Here is a 17,274-nt window from a genome sequence, read left to right as displayed (position 1 = left end):
TGCTGTGGAGCGGTGGAACGTGGATCGACGGAGGGAAAGCTTCAGCGCACCCCTACCTGGCGCGCCAAATGTCGGATTGCGGGTTCCGGCAAAACCCTTGAGGTTCTAACACTAGGGTGCGCACGAAGATCTCTCCCCCTCTAGCTCACGCACTCACCGCGATCTCAGAGCTCAGCACGTCGAACTCGCAGGACAAGGGACACAAGGTTTATACTGGTTCGGGCCACCGATGTGGTGTAATACCCTACTCCAGTGTGGTGTGGTGGATTGCCTCTTGGGCTGAGGATGAACAAGTACAAGGGAAGAACAGCCTCCTGAAGAGAGGTGTCCTTGAGCTCGGTAAGCTTGGGTGGTTGAGGATGATCTGAATGGCCCAAGATCCGTTGCCTCCTACTGTGGTGGCTAGTCCTATTTATAGAGGCCCTGGTCCTCTTTCCCAAATGTAGGCGGGAAGGGATCCAACAACGGCCAAATTTGAAGGGAGATAACTAGTACAAGTTATCCTGACTAAAGGTGGTCTTCGCCCGCCAAAGGCTCTGGTGGTGACGCCGTCCTGGGCTCCACGGTGACCTCCATCCTGCCATCCTGCTGGTCTTGATATTATTGCACCAATATGGAAACCTTTGCCTGATGCCTCGGGACTCCTCGCCTGCACTTGCCTCTTTAGCACCAAAGAGGAAACGAGTACGCTGCACGCTCTGGCACCCGCCTGGCCTTGGTCGTCATGGCTTGCATCACAGGAACCTCGCGAGGTGCCCCTCGCCTTGATATCTCCGCCCCTCGCGAGCCGACCTAGTGAGGCCGCCCCTGAGGAGGTCTTGCTTCGTTCGCCTCGCGAGGCTTGGCCCCTCGCGAGGGTCTTGAATGCTTGCTGATGAAGATGGGCCGTACAGGGCCGCTGGTGGAGCCATGCCGTGGGCTGCAGGCAGGCAAGTCTGGGGACCCCCGTTCCTAGGACACCGACATCAGGCTCCGGCATGGGCGCAAAAGATTGTCCAGTACCTTCAAACAGGTGAACTTCCCGATGACCAAGAAGAAGCTGAAAAAGTAGCCCGATAGTCAAGTATGTATCAGTTTGTTGACAACATTCTATACAGAAAGAGACCAAATGTGGTGAAATTGAAGTGTATTTGTTAGGAAGATGGACAAAAGCCGTTGGCAGAAATACATGGAGGGATGTGTGGTTCCATGCCAAGCATTGGTAACTACATGTGAAGCATGTCAGTTCCATGCCAAGAGAATACACCAGCTAGCTCAAGCTCGTAAAACCATTCCTATCTCTTTACCCTTCACGGTTTGGGGGCTGGACATCCTCGGCCTTTTCCCCCGTGCAACTGGGGGCTTTGAATTCTTATATATCGCAATCGACAAGTTTACAAAGTGGTCTGAGGAGGAGACGGTAAGGAAGGTGACAACCCAGTCAGCTATCAAGTTCTTCAAGATATTGATTGCTCATTTTGGCGTACCCAACAGGATCATCACCGACAACGACACCCAATTCATGAGTCGCGCCTTCATAGCATACTGCCAAGAGCTTGGCAGCAAGATCTGTTATGCCTCTGTTGCTCATCTGAGGAGCAACGGGCAATCAGAGAGGGAAAATGTCGAAGTGCTGCAACGTCTTTAGAACAGGACTTTTGAAAGCTGCACAAGTGTGGAATACGCTGGGTGGCAGAGTTGCCGATAGTTCTTTTGTTACTTGGGAGGATACTGTCGGCGTTCTGGGAACGGGGGTCCCCAGACTTGCCTGCCTAGCCACAAGAACACCTCAACCTGAGGAGGTTGTTCTTCCCTTGTACTGCTCATCATCAGCCCAAGAGGCAATCCACCACCACCACACTGGAGTAGGGTATTACACAACAATGGTGGCCCAAACCAGTATAAACCTCGTGTCTTTCTGTGTTGCGAGTTCATCGAGTTCGTCCGCAAGATCTTAGCGAGCTAGAGCGTTGATCGGTAGGAGGGAGAGACTTCGCGCGCACCCCAGTGTTTGAACCTTAACGGTTTGCCGGAACCCCACATCCGACATTTGGCGCGCCAGGTAGGGGTGTGCCGGAGCTCCTCTCCACCAACCTGCGCCCCGTGCCGCCGCACTTTGCTCCCATGGCGGGTGCCCCGCCACCCACCTCCGTGACCTACGTCGACAGCGGGGCATCTGGGTACCAAGCCCTGGCCCCCGCCCTGCGCCGAGTGCGGTGGCCAACCAAGTTCAAGCCGGAGATGCCGCCGTGTTATGACGGCGCGGCAGACCCGACGCCGTTCCTGCTGGCGTACGAGGGGGCTGTCCTCGAAGCCGGAGGCGATGACAAGGTCATGGCCAACTGGTTCCCCATGGCCCTTGCCGGCGAGCCGCGCGCCTGGCTGCTCAACCTCCCGGGATCCACAGTGGCTTCCTGGGGGAACTCTGTGACCTCTTCATCGATCGCTACGCGGTGCCAGCGCACCATGCGGTCGCGGCCCTGTTGAGCGGCTCTCAAGCACCGCCTTCAGATCGGCACGTCAAACCGTTCCTCCGTCAGATCGAGGCCGTCTCCAAGCGCCCGCGGGCTCCGCCAGGTTGGGCTGCCCCAGAGGCCGACCTCACCTTCGGCTCAGAAGACCACCCCGGCTCCAGCGCTGGCTCCGGCATGCTCCCGATGCTCTGCACGCCCACCATCTGCAACGTGGCCATCACCAAGACCCTCATTGACGGCGGTGCCGGCCTCAACTTGCTCTCCGTAGAAGCCTTTAGCCTTCTCCACGTGCCGCTCGAGCAACTCAACCTCAGCAAGCCCTTTTCAGGAGTGGGTGGTGGAGCTGCCCACTCTCTGGGGCAGATCCGCCTCCCTGTCACCTTCGGCACACGCGACAACTACCGCACTGAGCTGGTGGACTTCGACATCACCCGCATCGGTCTCCCATACAACGCCATCCTCGGGTACCCAGCTCTCGCTCAGTTCATGGTGGCGACCCATCCGGCCTACAACCTCATGAAGATGCCAGGAAGCAAGGGCGCCCTCACCATCAAGGGGGACAATAAGGAGGTCGTGGCGGCGCTTAGGATCGCCTTCAAGGCCGCGGCAGCAGCACAGCCGGCCGGCGCCGGTACCCACGAGGCCAAGGAGGCCGCGCCTACCAAGAAGCAGTTGTTCACCCAAGACAAGGCGGAAACCAAGCAGGTGCCGGTCAATGAGGACGGATCTTCGGGGGCCACCTTCACCATAGGAGCCGGCCTTGACCCGGGGCAAAGAAGCCTTGGTGAGGTTCTTGCGCACGAACAAGGAGATATTCGCGTGGGAGCCCAATCAGCTAGTAGGGGTCTCGAGAGAGGTGATCCAGCATCATCTAAGGGTATGATCCAACATACGCCCCGTGAAACAGCGAGCCAGGTGGCAGTCCACAGGGAAGCAGGCCTTCATCGTCCAAGAGACATGCAAGCTGGAGGCGGCAGGCGCCATTCGGGAAGTTCGATATCCCGAATGGCTGGCAAACCCTGTCGTAGTGCCAAAGAAAGGCGGGAAGGATCGGATGTGCATCGACTTCTCCAACCTTAACAAGGCCTGCCCCCAAGATCCGTTCCCGCTCCCGCGCATCGACCAGATTGTCGACTCCACCGCCGAGTGCGACTTGCTGTGCTTCCTGGACGCGTTCTCAGGGTATCACCAGATCAAGATGGCGGTGGAAGATGTGGAGAAGACATCTTTCCTAACACCATGTGGGGTGTACTGCTACACCTGCATGCCCTTTGGGCTGCGCAACGCAGGCACTACCTTCCAGCGGCTGATGCACATCGCCCTAGGGCGACAGCTCGGGAGGAACACAGAGGCCTACGTCGATGACACAGTGGTAAAGTCTCGCGAGGCGAGGACATTGATTCAAGATTTGGAGGAAACCTTCGAGAGCTTGCGTCGAGTGAACTTGAGTCTCAACCCGGAGAAGTGCGTGTTCGGTGTCCCCTCCGGCAAGCTGCTGGGATTCCTCGTGTCCCACAGAGGGATCGAGGCGAACCCTGAGAAGATCAAGGCCATCGAGGACATGAGCCCGCCATAGACCCTCAAAGAGATGCAAAAACTAGCGGCGTGGGTGACCGCATTAGGGCGTTTCATTTCCAAGCTGGGAGAGCGTGCCTTGCCTTTCTTCAAGCTCATGAAGAAGAAGGGCCCGTTCGAATGGACCCCGGAGGCCGATCAGGCCTTCCAAGACCTCAAGAAATACCTTACCAGTCCCCCGGTGATGGTGGCACCACGGCCTCTTGAACCTCTGGTACTCTACCTTGCCGCCACCCCGTATTCCGCCAGCGTAGCGCTGGTGGCGGTCAGGGAGGAACACCAAGCCAAGAGCGCGCCGTGCCAAGCTGGAGCAGAGGTGGCACAGGGTCAGGAGGATGCAGCAAAGGCATCAGCTGGGGAGGACCAAGCTCGGCAGGACAACGTCGCAAAGGCTCCTGAGGACAACCAAGCCTCCGGAAACCCTCCACCTCAGGAGATGCACCAATCTCCGCAGGACCCCAGCCTCGATAGTGCGCCAGCCTTCGTCTAACACCCGGTGTACTTCGTCAGCACTGTGCTGAGAGATGCAAGGGCACGCTACCCCATGCCTCAGAAGCTCCTGCTCGCACTCTTGGTGGCCTCACGCAAGCTGCGACATTACTTCTAGGGGCACCCGATCAAGGTCGTCTAAGCTTACCCATTGGAGAGGGTACTCAGGAGCCCAAATTCGGCTGGAAGGGTCGCTGAGTGGAATATCGAGCTGCAAGCATTCCAGTTAGAGTTCAGCACTACCAGGGTCATCAAGGGGGCTGCGCTCGCTGACTTTGTGGCTGAATGGACGGATGCCCCGGCACTTGAGGAAGGGGAAGACCGGTCCACCTCCCCAGGGAGTGAGGCTTCGGACGGCTGGGTCATGTATTTCGATGGCGCTTCCGCGCACCAGGGCGCGGGAGCCGGAGCGGTGCTCATCTCGCCCACCCAGGACAAGCTCTGCTACGTCGTGCAACTCTGCTTCCAGCATGGCGAGAAGGTCTCCAACAATATCGCAGAATACGAAGGCCTCATAGCTGGCCTGAAGGCTGCGAAAACTCTGGGGGTGAAGCGCCTTACCGTCAGAGGCGACTCGCAACTCCTCGTCAACTTCTCCAACAAGGTGTATGAGCCAAAGGACGAGCACATGGAGGCCTACCTCGCAGAAGTGCGCAAGATGGAAAAGCAATTCTCAGGCCTCGAGCTGCAGCACGTGCCCTGGGGCACCAACAAAGAGGCCGATGACATCGCCAGGAGAGCATCCAAGCGGCTACCACAAGAACCTGGTGTCTTTGAGGAGCGGGTCTTCAAGCCATCAGCTACGCCACCCCTTTCAAGCAATACTCAGCCTCGGGAGGAGCTCCCACAGCCTCCGGTCACGGGAGCCCCGGCCTGTGGCCCAACCTCAGGAGCTCGGCTGCTCTTGGCGCTCGAGCCCCAGGAGGAATGTTGGACCAAGGAATTCAAGGAGTACCTAACACGCGGGGCGCTACCGGAGAAGGATGAGGACGCGGAGTGCGTGGCCCGGCAAGCCACGGCATACTGCATTCAAGACTACGAATTGTACATGAAACGACCGAACGATGTCACGCTGTGCTGCATCTCCAACGATCAAGGAAGGGAGCTGCTGATGGACATACACAGCGGGGACTGCGGGCATCACTCATCGTCACGGAACCTCGTCGGCAAGGTGTTCCGCAGTGGGTTCTATTGGCCTACAACACTCAATGACGCAGCCGAGCTGGTGAAGTCCTGCGAAGCTTGCCAATTCCATGCCAAGCAAATCCATCAGGCTGCTCAGGGCCTCCAAACCATCCCTCTCACATGGTCATTCGCAGTCTGGGGGCTGGATATCTTAGGCCCATTCCCACGGGCGCCAGGGGGCTATCGCTATCTCTACGTCGCCATCGACAAGTTCACCAAGTGGGCGGAAGTGGAAGCCGTCCGTACCATCCCGGCCGGCTCTGCCGTCAAGTTCATCAAGGGCCTCGTGAGCCGCTTCGGGGTCCCCAACCGCATCATCACAGATAACGGCTCGCAGTTTACTAGGAACCTCTTCAAAACCTATTGTGCTAACCTTGGAACGCAGATCTGCTACGCTTCGGTGGCCCACCCCAGGAGCAATGGTCAGGCTGAGCGCACCAACGCAGAGGTCCTAAGGGGCCTCAAGACCAGGACCTTCAAGAAGAAGCTGGAGGCCTGCGTCAGGGGCTGGCATGACGAGCTCCAGTCCGTGTTGTGGTCCATCTGCACCACCGCTACCAAGCCAACGGGCGAGACTCCGTTCTTCCTCGTCTACGGAGCCGAAGCAGTCCTCCCTCACGAGGTTAAGCATCGCTCCGCGCGGGTCCTGGCGTTCGACAAAACGCAGCAGGACGCCATGCGGGGGATGGATCTCGTGCTGGGGGAAGAACGTCGTCGCGAAGCTGCATTAAGGGCGGCAAGGTACCAGCAAGCGCTACGACGTTACCATTGCCGCAACATTCGCTCCAGGACGCTCGAGAGGGGTGACCTGGTCCTGAGGCGGGTCCTCTCCAGGGAAGGGTTGCACAAGCTTTCACCCATGTGGGAGGGCCCGTTCAGGGTCGTCCACATCTCCAGGCCTGGCGCCGTGCACTTGGAGATGCAAGAAGGGACACCTATCCAAAACGCCTGGAACATCCAACACCTCCGGAAGTTCTACCCATGAAGCAAGGCCCAGAGCCTGTGAAGAAAGGCCCAGAGCCTGTGAAGAAGGCCCGTTGCCTGTGAAGAATCGCCGCCTGTGACACTCTCACGTAATAATGAGTTGGGGCTGTACACGCCCCGGAGTCTCAGGAGTGCCGGCCTCAGGCCCTGGGGCTCCCGCCCACGCCTAGTGGCAGCACTTAGCTCCGCGCTGGTGAGAAGACTTGAAGACTAGATTAGGTGCCGGATGCGGCTTTTCATTTGCTTCCCGTAGTTGGCTCGCTTTTCCTTAATCGAAGTTGCTCTTGGTGTCCATTGCTGATTTGATTCCCTAGCCTTTTACCGCATTTTTTGGCTCTGGTTTGCTCATGTTCTCTCTCTCGCATACCTCGCGAGGGGGCTAGGCAGGTGCCCTCGTGAGCATTTTTCTTCTCTCTGCCTTCTCGCGAGCCACCCTCGTTCAAGCCTGAAAGCTGGCGCATTTCTCCTAATCCGTGCCCCCCGGTACCGCGATACAAAGTGCCAAGTCGAGGCTTGGGTGGACGGCAAATCCTCTAACGCACCCCCTAACAAATTTCTTTTGCAGTTTCTGAGGAAACACAGACACCTCGCGAGGGAAAGGGTGTCCCAAACGCACCGGGTTAAGTTATCTTTGCGCAAAATGACAACACGGCATGGGAATAACACGCACAATGCAATAACCAAAGAACCACAGTTCGATACACGCCCCTCTGGGCCCATACTGGTTTCGTTGTTTGATGCAGAAAAAAAGAGCTAAACAAAGCGGCGTTGCAGCCGCGGAGGCAGGCCCTTAGCAACGCCCCAAGCCTAGCCAGACCCCTCCTCGCGCTTCACGGAGGCGCGGCGGCGAGATGACCCGCTGCCTCCTTCGAAGCGAGCGCGGTGGCTGGTCATAGCCACCGCTGTTGGAGCTGTCGCCAGAGGAAGAACCGCTGTAGCTGGAAGGGACACTGTCGCCGTCAAGGGCATGCTCGCCCTCATCCTCGTTGCGACCGTCACCAAGGCCGAGCACCTCCTCGCAGTTGTTCGTCTCGGGGCAGCACCCGGCACAGTGACCATCTTCCCCAAACGCCCTCACATAGAGGGTCGATCCACCGTCATACTTGAAGTGGAGCGTGCACCGCTTGCCCAGGCCGCGCGCGCGGGCGAACGTCTGCCAGCCGTGTGCCAGGGCTATGTTGCCTGCGGCGGAAGTTTCGACCACGACCCAAGAGGCCTTGCTGCAGCAACCATCCGCTTGCAACCAGAGCCTGCCTGCACCAGGGGCCGGCAGTTCACCGACAAAGGAGCACGGAAGCTGGAGCCAGTTGCCGGCTGGGTTCTCCGGCCAGACGACGAACTCCGGCGACACCTCCGCTGAATGGAAGCGCGGGCGGGGAGGCCGCGCCACCATTGCGCGCCTCCCCTCGTCAGCTGGACCGCCATGGTTGGGACGATCCCCTCCGCGTGCCGCGGCGCCGCCTCGACGGTGGGCCATGGCGGGGGTCGCGGCGTGCTTGCACGGACGGCCGTGACCGCGCTTGGGCGCCGTGGAACCGGGGCCCTCGCGAGGGGCCTTCCCCTTCTCGGCGGCAAAGAACTTCCTTCGTGGCACCATCGGTGGCACTACAAGCAGTGGAGCAGGGAGGAAGAAGCAAGCAAGCGAGGAAGAGATGGGCGACGGGGGCTCCGCCCCCTCCCCATTTATAGCAAGAGAAGGCCAACCGGTGTCTCTCACGATCGCAGGTAATGATGGTTTTCCTTGCATGTCGCAGGGACTTGTCAAATCATGCAGTGCCGAGGCAGCGTGGGGAAGCGGAGACGCCCACGTCCAATCAACTGCCATGCGTCAACCGAGGCCGCAGGCTTTTGGGGCCCGTGGTGCTCTGAACTTGACCCTTGGCTTCGCCGTGAAGCCAAGCCCGAGCGCACCTTGGGCCCGGGGGCTACTGTCGGCGTTCTGGGAACGGGGGTCCCCAGACTTGCCTGCATGCGGCCCACAGCAAGGCTAAGCCAGCAGACCGTACGTCCCATCTTCATCAACAAGGCATCCAAGACCCTCGCGAGGGTCCGAGCCTCGCGAGGCGGACGACGCAAGACCTCCTCTGGAGTGGCCTAGCCGGGCAGGCTCACGAGGAGCAGAGATACCAAGGCGAGGCAAACCTCACGAGGCCCTCGTGACGTGAGCCATGACGAACGGCACCAGGCGGGCGCCAGGCGGGCGCCAGCGCGCGCAACGTCCTTATTTCCTCTTTGGTGCTAAGGAGGCCAGCGCAGGCGAAGAGTACCGAGGCATCAGGCAAAGGTTGCTATATTGGTGCAACGAGACCAAGACCAGAAGGACGGCAAGATGGAGGTCATCGTGGAGCCCAAGGCAGCGTCACCACCAGAGCTTTTCACACGCGAAGACCACTTTTGTCAGGATAGCTTGTACTAGCTGTCCCTCTTCAAATTTGCCCGCCGTTGTTGGCTCCCTTCCCGCTCGATATTTGGGAGGAGGACCAGGGCCTATATAAGTAGAGCTAGCCACCATAGTAGGGGGGATCATCTTAGCTTGATCCAATCCGATCGAGAGACTAGCCACAAGAACACCTCAACCTCAGGAGGCTGTTCTTCCCTTGTACTGTTCATCATCAGCCCAAGAGGCAATCCACCACCACCACACTGGAGTAGGGTATTACACCACAACGGTGGCCCGAACCAGTATAAACCTCGTGTCTTTCTGTGTTGCGAGTTCGTCGAGTTCGTCCGCGAGATCTTAGCGAGCTAGAGCGTAGATTGGTAGGAGGGAGAGACTTCGCGCGCACCCCAGTGTTCGAACCTTAAGGGTTTGCCGGAACCCCACATCCGACAGATACTAAATCTTGCTACCGGCCAGACATACTTCTCCCTTGTTTATGGTGCAGAAGCAATGCTTCCCATAGAACTCATATATGAATCTTGAGGAAGGTGACCTTGTACTTCATCGTATCCAATCCATGATGGGATCAAACAAGTTAACAATAAAGTGGGAAGGCCCTTATCGGGTGATAGAGGCAAAGGTGTCCCATATTTCGATGAGATGGTGATTGTTGTTTTCGGAGGAGTAGACTTTGACGATCTGACTATGAACATGCAAGGACGTCGCGCCTTAGCAATCGCTAAACCAACTCTGAGAGGTTATTAACCATGCCGGAGCATGATCAACCTGACCACGAGGGTCTATTTTCTGCAAGCAAAAAAAGAACACAAACGAAGTACGTGAAGTTGCGGCTATGGCGAACTTTAATCTAAACAAAACCCGAAGTCTAAACAATGCCCTAAGGGTGGTATATATGGAGAAGAGGGGGGCCGGGGGGGGGGGGTAATTTCATGACCCCATGGAGGAGGGGTCGGAAAGCAACCCTAACTCTGTTTCCCCACACATACGGACTCTAAAAACAGCCTATACTAAAGTATTCTGAGATTCCATGGGCCTGGCCCAATAATAAGGTGATGCAACACCTATGATAGCCTCTAAACGAAATTTATGAAGTGGCATATTGTATATTTCGGCCAAGCCTTCATGCACCCATTATGGTGGCTTCAAAGTCCTGAAACCATCACTTGAATATCCGTTCTTGTTCCCCTTGCACATGCCATAATCTCCATGCTTGATCTTGCTCCAATGTTCATCCTTCTTGTCCAATCTAGGCCCTTCATTTGTAAGCAAAACAAATGTATCCAATTTAGGAAGCATCATATTCTCATGAACATTAGAAACATTACCAAGACACAAAAGTACCTGGTAATTTAATTGGTGTGCGCGAGCTCTAGTAATTGGTCCAGCATGTATAGCAGCAGGGGCTGTGGGTGTAACAATGGTATTGATGTCCTCATCATCCTCCCCTTCTTGAAATGAATTCATGCTCGACGGAAGCTCATCTTCCTCACCCAAATAAGGCTTCAAATCAGCAATGTTAAAAGTGGGACTAATCCCAAAATCTATAGGTAGCTCAAGTTTATATGCATTAGCTTTGATTTGCGCAAATCAGGAAGCCTATCCTTACACAACCGTAAGCAAACAAGATATCCAGGTGCAAAGACAACATGTTTTCTACCTTTATCTCTAGCAAGTTTATATTTAGCATTTATACGCTCAATGTTTTCCTTAGTTAACTCATGCATTTTTAAGATCAATTCAGCACGTTGTTTAGCATCAAAATTAACCTTCTTTGAAGATGGAAGAGGCAACAAATCAATAGGTGCACGAGGTAAGAAACCATACACAATTTCAAAAGGACACACCTTAGTAGTAGAATGCAGCGAACGATTATAAGGAAATTCAATATGAGGCAAGTATTCTTCCCACATTTTCTTGTTATTCTTCAAAACAGCCCTAAGCATAGTAGACAACGTTCTATTGACTACTTCAGTTTGTCCATCAGTTTGGGGGTGACATGTAGTACTAAAAAGCAGTTTAGTCCCCAACTTAGCCCATAAACATCTCCAAAAGTGGCTATGAAATTTAGTATCACGATCTGAAACAATAGTATTTGGCACACCATGCAAGCGAATAATTTCATGAAAGAAAAAATCAGCAACATTAGCAGCATCATTGCTTTTATGACATGGTATGAAGTGTGCCATTTTCGAAAATCTATCCACGACAACAAATATGCTATCCCTCCTCTTCTTTGTTCGAGGTAATCTTAAAAAAAATCCATACATATATCCTCCCATGGAACACTAGGTACAGGCAACGGCATAAGTAAACCATGAGGATTAAGTCGTGACTTAGCTTCTTGACATGTAGTGCAGCGAGCAACAAAACGCTCAACATCCCGTCTCATCTTTGGCCAAAAGAAATGTGTAGCAAGTACGTCCTCTGTCTTCTTCACGGCAAAGTGTCCCATTAATTCTCCTCCATGCGCCTCCTACAACAACAAAAGACGAACGGTTCTAGCTGGAATGCATAGCTTGTTAGCACGAAACAGAAATCCATCATCAACGACGAACTTGTTCCATGTTCTCCCTTCTTTACAATAATGCAAAACATCTTTAAATTCAGAATCATGCACATATTGATCTTTGATGGTCTCCAAACCAAATATTTTACAGTCAATTTGTGAAAACCTAGTATAGCGACGAGACAGTGCATCGGCAATAACATTTTTTTACCCTTCGCGTGTTTTATGACATAAGGAAAAGTCTCAATGAATTCAACCCATTTAGCATATCTAAGGTTCAGTTTTGCTTGACTTTTAATATGTTTCAAAGATTCATGATCAGAATGGATAACAAATTCTTCGGGCCATAAATAATGTTGCCATGTTTCTAAAGTCTGAACAAGAGCATATAATTCCTTATCATAAGTAGAATAGTTCAGACTAGGCCTACTCATTTTTTTAGAAAAGTATGCAACGGGTTTACCATCTTGTAATAACACACCTCCTAATACAATTCCACTAGCATCCCATTCAAGCTCAAAAGTCTTATTAAAATCAGGAAGTTGGAGTAAAGGAGCATGTGTCAACTTTTCTTTCAGTACTGTCGGATTTCGGGTTCCGGCAAAACCCTTAAGGTTCGAATTCTGGGGTGCGCACGAAGATCTCTCCCTCCCCCTAGCTCGCTCACTCACCACGATCTCAAAGCTCAGCACGTCAAACTCGAAGAACAAGGGACACAAGAGTTTATACTGGTTCGGCCACCGATGTGGTGTAATACCTGTCGGCGTCCTAGGAACGGGGGTCCCCAGACTTGCCTGCCTGCGGCCCACGGCGTGGCTCCACCAGCGGCCCTGTACGGCCCATTTTCACTAGCAAACCCTCAAGACCCTCGCGAGGGGCCAAGCCTCGCGAGGCGGACGCCACAAGACCTCCTCGGGAGCGGCCTCACCATACTAGCTCACAAGGGGCGGAGAGATCAAGGCAAGGGACACCTCGCGAGGTTCCTACGACGTCAGCCGTGACGACCAAGGCCAGGCGAGCGCCAGGCGGGCGCTAGCGCGCATAGTGTCCTTGTTTCCTCTTTGGTGCTAAAGGGGCAAGCGCAGGCGAGGAGTCCCGAGGCATCAGGCAAAGGTTTCCATATCGGTGCAACGAGACCAAGACCAGCAGGACGGAGGTCAAAGTGGAGCCCAAGACGGCGTCACCACCAGAGCCTTTGGCAGGCGAAGACCACCTTTAGTCAGGATAGCTTGTACTAATTGTCTCCCTTCGAATTTGGCCATTGTTGGCTCCCTTCCCGCTCAATATTTGGGGAGAGGACCAGGGCCAAATAGGACTAGCCACCACCATAGGGATCATCTCACCTTGGACTAGATCCATCCTCACCCACACAAGTTCACCAAGCACAAGAACACCTCTCCTCAGGATGCTGTTCTTCCCCTTGTACTGTTCATCCTCAGCCCAAGAGGCAATCCACCACACCACACAGGAGTAGGGTATTATACCACAATGGTGGCCCGAACCAGTATAAATCTCGTGTCTCTTGTGTTGCGGGTTCGTCGAGCCAGGCTTTGAGATCGCGGTGAGGCTGAGGGCGTGATTAGGTAGGGGGAGATCTTCGTGCGCACCGTAGTGTTCGAACCTCAAGGGATTAGCCGAAACCCGAAATCTGACATTTTGTGCGCCAGGTAGGGGTGCACCGAAGCTTTCCTTCCGTCGACCCGCGTCCCGTCGCTTTGTCGCATCCATGGCGGACGCTCGTCGAGCCCGCGCTGAGCGTCGGGCCGCCCTCGCCGCCCGTGTCACTCAGACCGCTCCTGTTGGCGGGCCTCCCCGTCATTCCCCATCGCCTGCCGCCAACACCGCCACCGGCCCGGCGGGAAACAAGTAGCAAGCATCCTCGCTGCACCCCTCAGTGCGGCGGGACGGCCGCACCGCCACTCCGTCGCTGACCCCGGCTAGCTCATTGTCTCACGCTCGTCGCGCTCCCACGGACGCGCAGGCCACGCTGCTCATGGCACGCGAGCTCCTGCGCTACCGCCCCGTCGACGACCTCTACGAGGACTGGCTGGACTCCATCGCCAAGCTCATCAGCGCCGCAGGGGGCTCCCCTGCGCCATCTCTCTCGCTGCCTCGCCCTCTGCCAACTGCGGGCGACGTGGCGCACAGAGTGCCTCCACCGCCTCTGCACCAAGACGGTGTCCTGGCGCCAAGGCATGCGGCCCCCAGGCGTGACCCACCGCGCCGGGCGCCTGCGTGAGAAGAAGGAAGCTGCCAAGAGGTTCCTCGTCCGCAAGAGAACGCGCACGCGCTCCCGGCGCCACTACGACAAGACCGTGCGCCGCCTGCGGTGGCGGTGCGGGGATGTCAAGGGCAGGCTCCACATCAGCAAAGGGTCCCGGTGGCCACCGCAGGCTGCCACGCCTTCACTCCCGAGCTGCGTAGCGTTGCATGGCCGGGCAGGTTCAAGCCAGACCTTCCTCCTCGCTACGATGACACTCCCGACCCCGCGGAGTTCCTGCAGCTCTACGAGCTGAGCATCAAGGCAGCCAACGGCGACGAAAAAGTCATGGCGAACTAGTTCCCCATGGCTCTCAAGGATGGCGCTCGCTCGTGGCTCCTGAACCTGGCCCCGGGCTCCATCTCCTCCTGGAATGAGAATGCGCGACCGCTTCGTCGCCAACTTCCAGTGTGTCGGTTCTATATCCGGCGTATCTTGTAGTAGGGGTCCTAAGCTAGGCATCTTGGAGCGATGGTAACATGGACACAGGGTTTTACCCAGCTTCGGGCTCTCTCGAAGAGATAATACCCTACATGTTGCTTTTGATTGAATTCATATGGGTGTAATACAGGGTACATGTATCTACCACGAGATTGTAGTAATGAATATGAGATTGTCTATTGACTAGCCTAGCCTCGGTTTATATATGCACCGGAGGCCTAGGGTCTTGGAGAGTCCTTAGCTTGGGCGCCATGTCTTGCGGAAACCTCCTTGTATGCGGCATGGGCTGCCCGAAGTGGTCCATGAGTGAACCACCATGGGGGTCCTCGGCCCGATCCAGCTGGTCGGGGGATGACGTGGTGAGTACCCCCTAGTCCATGACACCGTCAGTAGCCCCCTGAATCGGTCTTCAAGTTGGGGACGCTCCTCGGTTCTTCCGAACTGTACTTCATCTTCGGACGTCGGTCTTGAAAACTGGTTCAACAAATATCTCCCATCTTTGATTGAGGATCGCCGAGCTGAATCTGAAGAGTGCACACGTTGGGCATCCGAGGAGACCTTTAAAGTTTTGGCCTTTATCAAAGCCTTGTTATTTTTTACACTACACCCCGGGTTTGAAGTTGTTCCCGTGCAGCGGTGTCCTCTTGCGTCCGAGCTCCAACGCTGAACTGTATCCGAGCTCCAACGCCAGACTGTATCCAAGCTCCAACGCCGGACTATATCTGAGCTCCAACGCCAGACTGTATCCAGGCTCCAACACCGGACTATATCCGAGGTGTCATAAGTTACCTCAGTCTTAAAAAACTTTGAAGGAGTTCAACCGAGCTTAACATCGGAAACGTCCTATATGTATCTAGCCATTTGCATCCGAGCTTTATGCCAGACTATGTCCGATGGCTGATTGTTTGTGGATTTTATTTCCAATTGATGTAATTTATTTATTGACGAGATGTATAGCCAGTAGCCCTCAAGGTGCGTGTCGGCCTAAAATCCAAGATGCACATTTAAAGGAGATAGTGATCGGCGGACATGCCCTTGAGAGAGGGTCTCGAGAAGTCTCCATAGTATATTAGGTTGATACCGGATAGGTTCCAGATGGGACCTATTGTTGTCCAAAGACGCATTTGCCCATAGTTCGATTATGCCGAATGCCGAACACTTTGAATTTTCTGCATTGAATAGGCAATGCAGTAGCCCCCGAGCCACTCGTCGGGTGGCAACACCAGATCAGGGGATCATTGTGCCCCTTTATTATTTAGTAAATGATAAGCCCGAAGCCCAATAGCCCCGAGCCTTAATGTGGGCACGGGTGGCCGAATTAAGGATCAATATCCGAAGTAAAATCACAAATTATGTGCAATGATTCTATGTATCCAAGTACTTTACATCATTAATGCTCGGATCTGCATTGTACAAAGCTTTGTTGACCGACCATCGGCTTCCACCTCCCCGACCAGTAGCTGAGGAGTGTTTGTCCTACTTTATAAAGCCTTTATGAGGGCAAAGATTTACGACAAACAAGGCAATCCGGCCATACGGTTTTATAAACAAAGGTACGCGGAGAGATATGTTATATTACATTTTAATGTAAGAAACATCTTCCAAGGAAAATAGTCCCGCTATCGGTTCCTTTCTTTGGGTCGTCATGCTTATCATGATCATGAAACCTCACCTCCGTTCAATGTGGGAGGAAAATATTGAGGATTTAGTTCGGGGAAAGTTCCCGAACTCTATGGTATTTAATGAAGCAAAATTTTCGCTTCTGTCGTTGCCGACCAATGTGATCCTTTAAGATTGCTAGCTTTCGGATTCACCCAGTCTGAGGCACTAACTCGGATGACCCAGTAGTAACAATCACAGAGGTGCTCCCTTTACCGCCTAGCCGAACAATCGGTAACGTAGGGGTAAGCACAGGAGCCAGGCAACCCAGCTTGGCCAAAATCTTAAGTAAAATTGATGCATATTTATGGCTTTATAACGATGATTGCGGAAGGCAACCCTCGTATATTAAATACAAACGCCGATGATATGTTTATTTTGATTCCATTGCGACCGTTTATCAGTTGAAAGTGGCCCATCGCCGGCTTCCTCCCCCTTGTAGATGCTATGCAGGGTGTTTTCGCAATAACAAAACAACCCTTAGCCGTTGTCTCGGTGCCCGAAGGCGGTTGTGTTAGCGGAAACGAGGCAATCAGATATGCAGGCTTTATAACTTTCACTTAGTCAAAGGATCTTAAAGTTGGGAGGCCAGTTACTAGCCCACGGTTGGTGTTCGGCGACAGTCGAGGTCAAGCCGTAAACACTTCGGCTAATGTTGCGAACGGCCCGTCATTTAACACAGTCATCAGATCGCTGACCAGTTTACGCTTATTGTGACAGTCAGTTTTCGGCTTTCTCCACTGAGGTGCTTAACCATGCGAGCTGGAAGCACAATCGCAATGGTTCTCCCTTTGCACACCTAGCTGAACAAAGCGGAACGTAGGAGGCAAGCACAGGAGCCGGGCAACCCAACTATTGACCGAAGACACAATTCGAAACCGATGCACATATAGCAATATCGGAGAATGTTTTTGCTGAATCTCTAAAGGTATCTGACGTTGTACTGCGAGACTTGTGCTGGAAAACACACAAATAGTTTAAAAGTGCCATAGGCTTGGAAAACCAAAAAACTTTAGTAAAAACTTGACGTCCGAACTAGATCAAGTGTTCGGTGCCAATCCGAAAATTGGTCTTAAAAAAATTGTGCCTCTGTCGTGCTTTAACATGACACATGCTATCTCAAGACTTCAAGTGGGTCAGCCTGCGACTTCAACCTCCTATCCCGAAGGCGGAGTACTTCTCGTTAGGCCAGTTTAGCGAACTAAAGTCTAGCGGCTTCGAGAGAAAAATTAGGCTCCCCAGCTATTGACCACACACTCGAGTCGAAAAAAGGAGTGATAGGAAAAGACTTTGCAACGACTAAGAAGAACACGTATTATAA

This window comes from Triticum aestivum, chromosome 5D, assembly GCF_018294505.1.
Source record: "Triticum aestivum cultivar Chinese Spring chromosome 5D, IWGSC CS RefSeq v2.1, whole genome shotgun sequence".
Lineage (NCBI taxonomy): Eukaryota > Viridiplantae > Streptophyta > Magnoliopsida > Poales > Poaceae > Triticum > Triticum aestivum.
Note: the sequence above shows the minus strand (reverse complement) of the source record.